Source organism: Octodon degus, unplaced genomic scaffold (genome assembly GCF_000260255.1).
Source record: "Octodon degus isolate 3935 unplaced genomic scaffold, OctDeg1.0 scaffold00150, whole genome shotgun sequence".
Lineage (NCBI taxonomy): Eukaryota > Metazoa > Chordata > Mammalia > Rodentia > Octodontidae > Octodon > Octodon degus.
Genome location: NW_004524726.1, coordinates 5,105,154 through 5,118,232, shown reverse-complemented (window position 1 = coordinate 5,118,232; position 13,079 = coordinate 5,105,154).

The window sequence follows — 13,079 nt, the reverse complement described above, 5'->3', positions numbered from 1 at the left end:
GTTAGAAGCATATCTCCCAATTTACATAGATCACTATGTTTGTAGTTTTTCAATTTTCTTTTTTGCAAATATAAGTGATGAGAATCTCTAATTCATTGTTTAAGGAAAAAGAAAAGTAACACAGAAACTAGAGTATGGAAAATTCTTTAATATACATAACATTGAGTCTGACAAGAACAACAAAACAACACATAATTAAATTGACCCACAAATTATGTGGTGATTGACCTTACCTTTTGCCAAGGCAAAAATTGACTGTTTGCTGTATAATTCTTCTTTTTTCATCCTGTGAAAACAATTCCTCTCTAAAAATTTGCTTCCTCAGGTGAAACTAAGTATATTTATGAAAGAAAACAGGTAATTCAATTTGTTCCCTTTAAAGATTTTTTGGAAAACGTTCATTTACTCTCTCCTCAGAAACATGGAAGTGCTGAGCTGTCTTTATTCCCTGTTATGATACATTCAGGGCTCTATGATCATGTACAAAGTTAAAACCCACAATAACTTTTATTTTTAAAATAAAAAGCTAAGACAAAACACATTGAAATCTTTTCCATAATGGTTTTCAAGGACAGCACAGCAGAATCAAGTTTTGATAAAAACTCTCTCTAAATATTTGGACACTTCTGTCATTAAACAGTTGTATTAAATTCCTTGATGATTAAGAGATAATCAGTTGCTGAATAGAAAATTTTTCCTGAATTAAAATAATCACTTAAATAATGTTCTGATTAATAGTCAAAATGTTCCTTGAGGTGGGTTATTGATATTCACATTTTTATGTAAAGATTCGGAGAGAGAAGTAATAAGTCCAACTGAAAAGTACTCAGGATCCTTAGTCTTCAGACTCTTGAATGCAGCAACCGTGATGCTCTCCCGGGTACTCCTGAAAAACAAATTAGTTAGAAATGATGGAGTTGAGAGCAAAGTCAAAGCAAGGATTTTCAGAGGCGTAATTTTCCCTATGAATTTGTACATTGTTCAATCATTTACAAAAGTGCAAGGATAAAATTATTCATAAAATGAAACTCAGCTCTGGACAGTGTTAAACCATTTTGATTTCACATTGGTAATTATTTAAATTCATGTACAAAATTCACATTAATTGAAGTTTTTAAACATTGGACTCTGTTTTGTAGTATGGCTCTCTGACGTTTCTGTGATACGTTTTATCAGAAGCTTCAATTCTCTTTAGGCTAAAAAATATTAAAACTACTTTAGGAGGGTTATGACAAACCTTTTAGAGACCAGTGCCCAACTGCAACCCAAAACTCATTTATTACAAAGTGACAACTCTGCAGTTACACTTGAATGCTGAGGTTTTAGATTGAAAAATACAACTCATACATTAACACTTTTGTCTTGAAAGAAAAAATAATAACATATATCATTAATTTGCCACCATCACCTTAAAATGTGACCTCAAAGAAATCTTGCGGCACATTTTGAAGATGGCAAGTGTAAAGGTATTTTCAGAATTGAAAAAAAAAAATGAAAGAAAGAAAAGAAAAGCAACAAAAAAAAAACAAAACAGAAGCAAAGAAAAAGTGAGAGACAAAAGAGTAGCTACCTTTCAAAGATAATGACTCTATCCATTCACTGATTTGTGGAGAGAGAGAAATGTAATGCATGGTATAAACCCATGCTACCATTTTAGTAGGTTGTTTTGTTTTTGTTTTTGTTTTTGGTGACAGATATTGAACTCAGGACCTTGAGCTTGCCAGTCAAGCACTTATGCTGCTGAGCTATCTCCCAGGCCCATGTTACCATTTTAATGTCATTAATATCACAACAAACAGCCACATGCATATTTTTGACATTATATAGACCTCTATGTATTATAGAACTCTAACTTCTTTCCTAATAAAATAATATTTATTAGAGATTATTAGACCACAGGAGAAGTAAAACCCATGTAAATACAAACACTGAACAAGTTCAAGTTTGTACATGCATACCTGTATAATTTGAAATAAAAATCTAATCACATATGTTAAGAATTAATCTAAGTTTTTGTTAAGCAATATGACCCTTTAAATAATGATAAATAAATATGAATGAACTTTTACTAATTGAAGCATTCAGAGTCAATTTAAAATTTGATAAAATGTCTGTAAGTATATATTGACATTATACCTCCTTAGGGAGGCAGCTCCTAATCCTTCCCCTACCACACTTGTTCATTTCACTTTTCAATTACTACTTCTTTAATTACTTCTATTTTTATCACTATTTCAATTTTTTTCTACTTTTATTTACTTATTGGTCTCCCACCCACCAAAAATGAATGAACACTACAAGCCCATGGAAGCCCATGTCCTGCTTCTTTGTTTTCTGGGATCCTGCTATGAGCCTGGTTTAGTATTAACACAAACAAATGACTTAAATCTCCCTTCACAGATTGAGTTGCTGGTGCAAAATATCTTTTATTGTAATATCATTATGATTTTTATGTTTGAAGTCAAAATTTATTCAATATTCTACTCTGCATTTGGGTACACAAACTTAGGTGTTTGATTTCTTTGCATTATTTTTTTCTTTTATGACAGTTCTTCTGAGATACCTAGACAAAATGCACTGGCCACATGACAGATTCTAATAACAGCACTAACTCTCTTCCACTGGCAGACTGACCACTGTTGGAAGGACACGGCTTCTTGTGTACTCCTACAATCAACATGGAAAAGTGGACAGGGCTGCTAGCACCAGACTCCATTAAAGTGACTCTTTCTACCCTCCAATAGTGTCATGAAGAAATAAAATAAGAACAAAAGAAGGCAGAGAAGATGAGAGAAAGCAGCAGAAAGTGGATATCATAACTTTTCCCTAAACCATCAATTGTCAAGGTTACTTTTGGCAGAGAGGAAAAGGAAGAGCCAGACGGTAGCTGCCTGAAGCTTTTGTACTTCGCCCAGACTGTGGGAAAATGATGGGATTAAATAAAAATACCAGTGATTTTAAAAAAAAATGGAAATCTTCCCAACAGTTTTCCTTGCCTGAAGGATGATCTGCCTGAAGCACTGACCTCTCCGCCTGTCTCAATGAGGTCAAGAAACTGACTGTCACTCCTACAATTATGATTAAGGTGCTCCCGCTGGTGACATATTTCTAACCACAGTCTCTGGAGTGCAGCAAGACTCTGCTGCCTCATGGCGTGTTGAGTCATTGTTCTGGCAAAGATCTACTTGCTAGAACTACAAGCTTAGCTTTCAACAAGGCATCCTCTTGATTCTTCACACGACATCCTATCATGAAAGAACAGAGAGCCCAGTACAAAGAATGACTGCTAAGAAGGATAAAACATTAAATTAATTTTGAAAAAGCTTTTGTACTGAAAGGCAAAATGCGGCATAATGAATAATTAAACAATTAATAATGTAATCCTCTTAAAAGCACAGAACCAGTATGCAAGAAGATTAAGCATTTAACAGTTTCCAGGATAATGCAAATGGTAAAGATGAGCTTTTCTTTCCCTCACTTTTTAGAAGAGAATAGAAAGCACATTTCTGTGTTTTAATTAAATACTATGAAATTTTCAGTAATACGCTGGGAACAACAGTACTGTGATATGGCGGAATTATTGAATGTAGAGGTAAGAACACAATGGCAAGATGCTAACACTGTTTGGCTTTAAGGAAAGGGCTCGTCTAAGAGGGTGCATTCTCTTTCTGTGCTACTATGAGATGAGACACCAAACACAGATCCAAATGCTAATCTGTGGTAACAACAAAAAGATTGAGATTTAGATTAATGTATGCAATTGGCAATCCAACCAAGGGTAAGGACTGAAAATGGATAATTTTACAACAAAGTATCTGCCTTTGCATTCTGAAACCTACAATTAACTCTCTATGGTATAGGCTCTGTGCTCTTGAGATTATTATATCTTTACCTTTTCCCAAGGTAGGGATGTTCTGATAGAAATGCAATGTAAGAGAAAGAGGCTGGTGAGTTAGAGAATAAGAAGATGGGAAGACTAAGAAAGTGCTAAGAAAAACAGCGAGGCATTAGAAGAGGACCTCTGACAAGGCACCACACTGAAAAAAATAGCCCAGCTCAAATTCAAGTAGGGATCTCTGGAGCATAAATTATGCAGAAGAGTGTGTCTGCCACTTGGAAGGTGATGCTGTCAGCCACGGTCATCCAAGAAGAAGGAGAAGAGTATGCAGAAATGGGGCAGGGCTGTCCACAGGGCTGCAAGTAACTAGACAGAGCATCAAGAGAACCTCCACAGCACACAGGCAGAGAAGGCCTTTGCCTGGAGCCATTCATGGACTAGTTTATCTCTACCACCAAAGATATTCTAACTTAAGGTTGATAGTGAGGTCCAGGCTCAGCTCCTATATTCCACTTGCCTCCCTGCTCATGGCTGACTTCTACCTGAAAATGTACTTCTCATACCAATTGACCCTGGAGCAGGAGGAATCTTTGAACCTAATACTTTGTTAGATGCAGTAGAATTTGGCTTTATGTGACCCTGTATCCTATTCTGAGATCTGAGGATTATGCCTATCCATACTCTCAAAACTCTTTCCCCTTCTTTTAGATCCCAGCTCATTGCTCAGGCTCCATCCTGCGATCCTGTTTCACTCCTGAATTTTGACTCTCATCATCACTAATATTTGGATACTTTACATTCCAGGAAATACTGTGCTCTACATGACCTCTTACTATTAATTAAATATTTTAGACTCCTTTCCTTCCCATATCTGTACAAGCAGAGAAGGGTTGGTCTCTTGGAGCTATCTACTTCCCATTGTATCCTAGCTAGCAGTAATAACTTGGGCCATGCTCTGAAGGACCCGATCGATCTTCTTTTTCTTAAAAGAAGTTGTTCAAATCATTCAATAAACAATTGAAGGGGGATGTTATGATTTCTATCTTATGTCCTTAAGAGCTTTTATAAAGTGATTGAATTATGCAGGCAGTATAGCTGACCTATTAGGAGGTTGAGTCTGTAGGAGCAAGGCAGAAAGGGTATGTTTCCCTTCCTGTTTCTGCCTTTCCTTTCTGATTTCCTTCTACCACTGTGTAAGAGGATTTTCCTTCATTGTGTCCCTGTCTCATGCCATCCTGACTTGGAGCCAACCAACAGTGGGCTGACAACATGAGCTAAAAATCTCTCTTCCTTCAAGTTGTAGGTGTCAACTATTCTGTCTCAGTAATGAAGAGAAGAACTACAATAGGAAAGAGGTATAATTGAAAAAAATATGTGCGTGAAGAGCTCCTTATCAAAGAATACCTTTAAGCTAGGAAACATTGACCTAGACATGAAAGAAAATGCTACTCCTGATGTTCACATTTTAGCAACAGAACATAATTACAACTAAAATTATCTAATTGTAAAGATATGCATCTATTACCAAAAGCTGAAAATCAGGTCAGGTGAAAGACCGATTTAAGTAAACTTATCAGTTGATTTAAAAATGATTTCTGAATGTCCTAACTAATAAATATAATTAAATAGTATATTCTTAAGGCAAATATATTTTAATATATGTCTACCATGTGGTATAGCAGAGTGGCAACATGCCATAAGCATAGAGTCATATTCCCCAAAGGATAGCCTCCTTGCTTTTGAAGTTATCTCTATAACCAATCTCTATGCTTGTAGAAAATTCTTACACATCACATCAGAATGATCTACATCCTTGTTTCTTTTTTGACTTCGTTAGCTGCAATACCCTAGAAAAATATTTAAATCATTTTTAATTATAATAAGAAACAATGTCCCATTTTTAGAAATACTACAAGGATTAAATAACATTAGCATCTTCATGATACTCCCCTCCCACTGGTGTTCATCATAACCCTGCAGCCTTCAGGGACAAAAATGTACCTAGATTCATGCAATGGTTTTGGAAGAACATTGTCATATAATGGGAAGGATTACTACACTGGTGAAAGACATTCTATCAACTGAACCTCTTAAACCTAGAACTCCTCTCAATTGTACAAGATCTTTAAGTAAGTTCAGCGCCAGCTGTGTAGCATCCACTCACATAAGGACAGCATAGAGTGAAATCAAATATGTGATAAGCTCCTTTAAGGTCCCCAAAGACAGAGATCTCTTATTATATAAAATTATACAGAGAAGACTGGAAACAGGAAATAGATCCACCGAAGTCAATATCTAGAACATATACACGAAACCAAGCACATGCTTTGTGCCAGAGTCTGCACTGGGCACTTTACATCTCACGTGACCCTGACAGCTCCTATAAAGGAAAGAGCAATATGATCATCATACAGATGAAAACACTGAGTTTCATGGAAAGTAAATAAATTGTCCAAATTACACAGCCAACAAGTGGAGCAGCAAATCTGTTTGAATCTGTATCCTCAGATCTCATTTATGAGTCGTTTTCATCATGTTTGGACGTATATGTGGGGCTAAAAGGAGGTGGTTCCTATAGCAAGAAGATCTGGAAGTAGGCTGCAGATTTGCACCGCAATTTTCCCTGCTGATGTCTAAATCTTTCCAAGTTTAATCAGATAATGATTTATAAGTGCAACCATGAACTGGTTCGCTCTGGAGAGAATATGACACAATATTAGTCTAGAAGTCATAAGTATACATGTAAGATCATAAAATTTCTCTGCATGTAGAAGATTTATTTATCATGAAAGTATATTCCTAGGATAAGAGGACACTAAAAAGAAAAATAATGTAGAGGTAAAGAAAGTAATTTCTAAAAATTTCAACACTGTTGCTATGCTGCAATGTCCAGCACATCATATTGAAATTCTCTTTTTCATCCAAACTCTCAAAACCATCTGAATTTCCTTTTGTTTTCTTATAGAGATGTAAATCCAATTTCTAATGATAACCAATGGAGAAATGTGATATGCTTTTATGGAGCTATTTTTCCAACCAAGTTTGCTGCCATTCATCTACACACTAATGAAACACGAAAGTTCAGTTCTCAACATTTAACTACTCTATGTTGACATTTGAAACCACTTTAAAGGAAAAGGGTATCATATTTGAATATGAAGAGAATCTGAACAAGTGTGAAAGGGCTAAGACCCCAAGGCCTCTTTCCTTAAGAAAATGAGTATTCTTGGTATTCACTCTTTACGAAATGAATGGTAGAGGATGAGCCGGGAAATGAAATTTGTACATGTCATAATATCAAGAGCTTTGAAGTCATCTTATGTAAACTGAATTCGAATGAAATAGGAAGTGGAAGAAGCAAAATATCTGTTATTACATCTCACTGGAGCAAGCATCAAAAATTTCAACCGAAGTCAGAAAGCCTAGAAATATTACCAGTTGATGACATGAATATTTTTGCTAGGTAGAGTTGATTAAGGTTATCCCAGCCTCAAAGGAAGGATTGATGTTAAAAGAAAACACTTTGAAGCAAGAAATCATTTTTTATACTAATTTTATTAAGAAAGAAGTAGCAATGAGACAGTTTCAAAACAGGTTGGTAGGACAGTTGCAATAATTAATACATTGCATATTGTTGTCTTCATAGTAGTTTTTCATAGTACAAGATGCAGACATATCTTGTCTAAACATTATTAGTTCAAAACTTTCTTCTCATTGAACTAAGAGAAAGTAGCTGTATATCTATGCTAACTATTCTGTATATATATTTTTTTCACTACAAAATGGTCTGAAGGAAGAAATCATTCATAACAAATTTATTCACACAGCCATTAAGGTGAAAATCACCTTATTCTAAAAAATAGGACACAGGAAGTAAACCAATAATAACCTTTAAGACTGTGATGAAAATAGCCTTCCACAAACCAGAATTAACAACATTACAGTCTAATCTACTATTAGAGACTGTGTCTGTTTTGCCCGGGTGCATTTAGAGGACACATTTGTGTGTGGGTCTTGGAAACCAAACCATGGAATGGGCTGCCACATGATACAGCTGGCGCAGGGCTGTTATTCCAGAGGCAACCAGGAAAGGCAGCTAGGAAGAAAATCCACTGTCTCTCCACCCAGCTGCCTGCTGCTCACTTGCATTGCCTCAACACAAAACTCACTCCCTAGCTCTTGAATTCCCTTTTGAATGACAATACAGACACCTCAATCACAGCTCAATCTCATTTTGTGCTCATTTCACTTTCCTGAAACACTTTTTTCTTTCTACATTTCATTTTTCTTGAACAATCACCAAACTGGTAGCATCTGACTAGCTTGTCAGAAAGGAAAAGGAATACGCATTTCATACAAAATTAATCTAATCAGTAGAACATTTATAAGAGCCCTAGCCAGACTTGTTTACAAGTGAAAAATACCTGAAGGGGAGAAATTTTAATCTCATTATAACATGACCTACCAAAACCTAGGACACAATTGTTTAATTACCTTTGCTGACTCATTGTGTTTACAGTTCACTGTGTCTTATGGTTTTCAGGAAAAAATAGATGTTAAAAATCACCTTATTCTAATAAAATAGGAAGCAGGAGGTAAACCAATAATAACCTTTAAGACTGATGAAAATAGTCTTCCATAAAACAAGAATAAACAACATAGCAGTCTAATTTACTTCTGCATAAAATGTAAACTAGAACTCAATGTGCAATAAAATATTAGTATCTTTACTGCCAGCATAATTCTAGCTAATCATTTCTTATGTTATTTCTGTACTTACAGTAGGTTAGCTGCATGAAATTTGAATGTATAGGGCTATCCCAACAACTAAAACTAATATGGATTTTCTCTTTTTCCATTTCATACAATCTTTCTTTAATTAACATTCTCATTCATTTCTAAGCTAGTCCCAAGCAGGATCAGACTCTGCTGTTTTCAGAATGTCACCAACCCAAAGCAGTTTTCTTAACAAGCCCCTCTTTGTAATACAGAAACACATTCTTCAGGGGCACTGTAATTATCCAAAATGAGCTTTAGTACTGCAAATTACTTCAGCACCCCTTTGATTTATCTGTAGTAAACACACTTTATAATATTTACATTCCCATTAAACTTGCCACTAATAATGAATCAACGGCACGTAAACATTTATATGATACAACATGGACAAATACTGGATGCCCCTATAATAGTTGCATTCTTTGCTCTTCCTATCATGTTAGGAAAAACCAAGTCTTGGCATCTTTCTGTATTTATGGAAATATCTTTGAAATGGCTGAACACATTGCACTTCACATTTGCAACCACTTCCTTTAAAAAGATGGCATTTGTCTGCACTTAAGAGGCCTGGGTTATTGCATTTTCACATTATGCAACGTTACTCCAAGTAGGTGTCTTATCAGCAACTCCAGTTGCTGTGGAGAAGATTGGAATTAAGCACTGGAAGTTTTTTATTTATTTTACATGTTTTATTCCTACAAGATTTCCTACATATAAGCTTCTTTGTTTGGCTGAGAATTGGATACATTGCCAAGGCATTGTAAAATTTACATCTTGCTTTTTTCTCCTGTATTCTTTTTGAAATTGGATTGAAAACAAAGTATAATTTTTAATTAAAACTCTGTCCAACAATATACTTTTTTGCCCCTGAGAATTGGCATTTCAGATCAGTGATGAGGTTTTATGAAATCTAATAGGAGCTGTTCACTACTTAATTGCAGTTGCCTTCAAGGGGAGCATGGGTCGGCCCCAACCCAGGGTATTCCTGATGATAGCCACTTAATCATAATCATCACCAAAGTTGATCAGACTGTGATCAACAAGAGACTGGACCCAACTGAGGCAAAAGTACCTTTTTCTTTTAATATCATGTACTCCAAAGTGATCCTCCTGCTGACTTTTAACAAAGAAAAACTGAAAGAAAATGTGTTGTTTCCCAAGAATTTTTCCCAAGAAAAGACATTTGATTACTATTTTATTACTTAGTTCAGAGGATCATGGCCTATTTTTCTCCTAGAATGGAGCCCAAAAGTTATGTTTTTTCACCTTCAAAATGTCTTAATCATTTGAATGTCCTCATGAAGGACAGGAGCCTGATCATTTGCGCACAGGCTTTAGAAAACCAAACACTATAGTAGACTTCCTTGCATGACTTAAAGCTAGTCTGGTTCAGATATCAGGAGCTTCGTTTTAATAGTTGTAAAGTGAAACTGACAAATACTTCTGTTCCTCCTCTTCTTCCTACTCGTCTTCTTCCACCTTCTCCTCTGTCTTTTTCCTCTTCCTCTTTCTTTTATATTATTTGAACTCTTGGGTTATTTTTTTTCTATAACAAAGCAAGTTTTGGCTGCATTCCAGCAACCACCAGACCCAGTCCTAACCCAGGCCCGGTGAGTGTGTGGGAGAGCTTACGGCTACCCTGTGCCGGCAGGACCTACTCGTCCCAGCCCAGCTGCAGCATGGGTGAGAACCTCTTCCATCCCCTTGGGAAACCCCCCATCACTCTGCAGCACCTCCTCTACCCCAGTGGCCCAGTATGAATTTCTGCCACATTCCGGGAACCCCCAGATCCAGTCCTAGCACAGGCCGGGTGAGTGTGTGGGAGAGCTTCTGGCTACCCTGTTCTGGCATGATCTACTGGTCCCATCCCAGGTGCAGCATGGGTGACACCCTCTTTAACCTTCTTGGGATGACCCCCATCACTCCATAGTACCTCCCCACACACCAACCACAGAATTGGGATTTCTGGGAACCCACAGATTCAGTCCTAGTCCAGGCCCAGTGAGTGTGTGGAAGAGCTGCCTCTCCCCCCTACTCAACCTTGTCCCCTCCAGACTCAGCTCAGGTCAGGCATATAGGCCTGGGGTGAAACATTTCAGCTGCAATCCCTGCAGAGAGTGTAGGGGACAGAACCACTCAGCAGATCCAGGAGCAGAACATCTTGCCAGAGCGGCACAACAGGCTCACCACCAAGGGCAGAAACAGGAAGGAACTGAGCACAGCAGCCAGACCCAAGCCAGGCACAGCTGGATACATCCAAACTTTGTAGATCTATACCTGAACTTCAGTAGGTGCTAAGGCTATAACTGCAGCAAAGAACTACAACAAAGATCAGAAGAGAGTGCTACATAAAATGACAAGGAGAAGGAGCAAAATGCAAACTCAGAACCTAAGCCCACCCATACCAAGTGCCGAAGACACTAACACAGCACAAACTGGGAATCACACAGCTGAAAGCAATGAATCAACGGCTTTTGAAATAAAGAAACAACTGCAGAAAGGTATAGAGGAACTCAGATTGGAAAAGAAATCCTTGAATTAATAACATCAGCAGTAAAGAATCAAATGCAGAAACATATGGAGGAAACCCAATGCCCACCCAGAACAAGTGCAGAGGACACTAGCTCAACTCAATCTATGAATTAATAGTGTCGATAGTAAATAAGCAACAGCAGAGAGTTATAGAGGAACTCAGGGCATAATTATTTTCTGAAATAAAAAACGAATATTAGAACTCATTGCATCTGAAGTAAAGAATCAACAACAGAAACATAGGAAGGAAAAATAATCTGAAAAAAACACTGCAGTAGAAGAATTTATAACTGCTTCTAAAGAAGACATTGATAAAAAATAGAGATTAGAAAAATGATATATTCCTTGAATGAGCAATACAGGAAAGAAATAGATCGCATGAAGCAGAGTCAAAGAGATATAGAGGGAAATAAAATCTCAATCACAAGCTTGCAAAACTGTTTAAGTGAAAGTGAAGACAGAGTTTCAGATCTTGAAGATGCTGGTGCAGCTAGTAAAAAGGTAAGAAAGGATCTCTTAAAAACAACGAGGATGCAAGAAAGAATAATCCATCACCTGCAAGATGATACAAAGATGAAAAATGTGAGAATAATAGGCATCAATGAGAAAGGAGTCAACACAAAGGACATTAAAAAAATATGGGCAGAAGTAATAGCAGAAAACTTCCCAAATATGAGGAAACAATCTGACATTCAGGTAACTGAAGCATACAGAACGCCAAGGAACCTCAACCCAATTAAAAACACACCAAGACATATAATAGTCAAAATCCCAGAAATTCAGCACAAGAATAATATACTGAAAAACAATAGAGAAAATAAGCAGATCACATTCAAAGGAAAACCCATCAGAATTATGGCAGACTTCTCTTCACAAACCATGCAGGCAAGAAGAGCATGGAGCAGAGTACTTCAGATTCTCTATGAAAACAAATTCTAGCCCAGACTACTATAACCTGCAAAACTCTTTTTCAAGTTTGATGGAGAAGTGAAATACTTTCATGAAAAAGAACAGCTAAAGAATTTCATGATGACAAAGCCAACGCTACACAGGCTACTGAAAGATGTTCTACAGAGGGACCATAATGATCAGAACTCCACGAATGAGTTCAGAAGCAACCAACTAAATAGGGCAAGCAATTAAACACAGGAGAAAAAGGAGTAAAAGACAAAAGGTAACTAACATGTCGATCATAAGTCAACACATCGCATTTCTAACAATCAGAATAAATGGACTCAATTGACCAATTAAGAGAAATAGACTGGCACAGTGGATTAGGACAAAATCCAACAATATGCTGTATACAAGAAACACATTTAACTCATAACGACATTCATAGGCTGCAAGTCAAAGGATGGAAAACAATACTACATGCCCCAATACCTCAGAAAAAAGCAGGGGTAGCAGTGCTGCTCTCAGACAGTCTCAACTTCAAACCAACAATGATCAAGTAAAATAAAGAAGACCACTACGTACTGCTTAGGGGAAAAATTCTAGAGGAAGAGGTAACACTCATAAATATGTATGCACCAAATATGGGAGCACCCAACTATAACAAACAAATCTTAATGGACATGAAAAATCTAATATCCAATGCCACAGTTTTAACAGGAGACCTTAACACCCCCTTATCCCCAAAAGATAGGTCTACGAAACAAAACCTTAGGAAATAAATAGCAGAACTGAATCTTTGCTTGAAACAAATGGATGTGGAGGACCTATGCAGAGTGTTCCACCCCAATATAGCTGATTACACATTTTTCTCATCTGCACATGGGTCATTTTCTAAAATAGACCACGTACTGGTACATTGGTCATGCTTAAGTATATGTAAGAAAACAGAAAGTATCCCATGCACATTATCTGACCACAGTGCAATGAAACTGGAAATAAATGACAAAAGAAACCAGAAAAAAAAAACATTAAATAC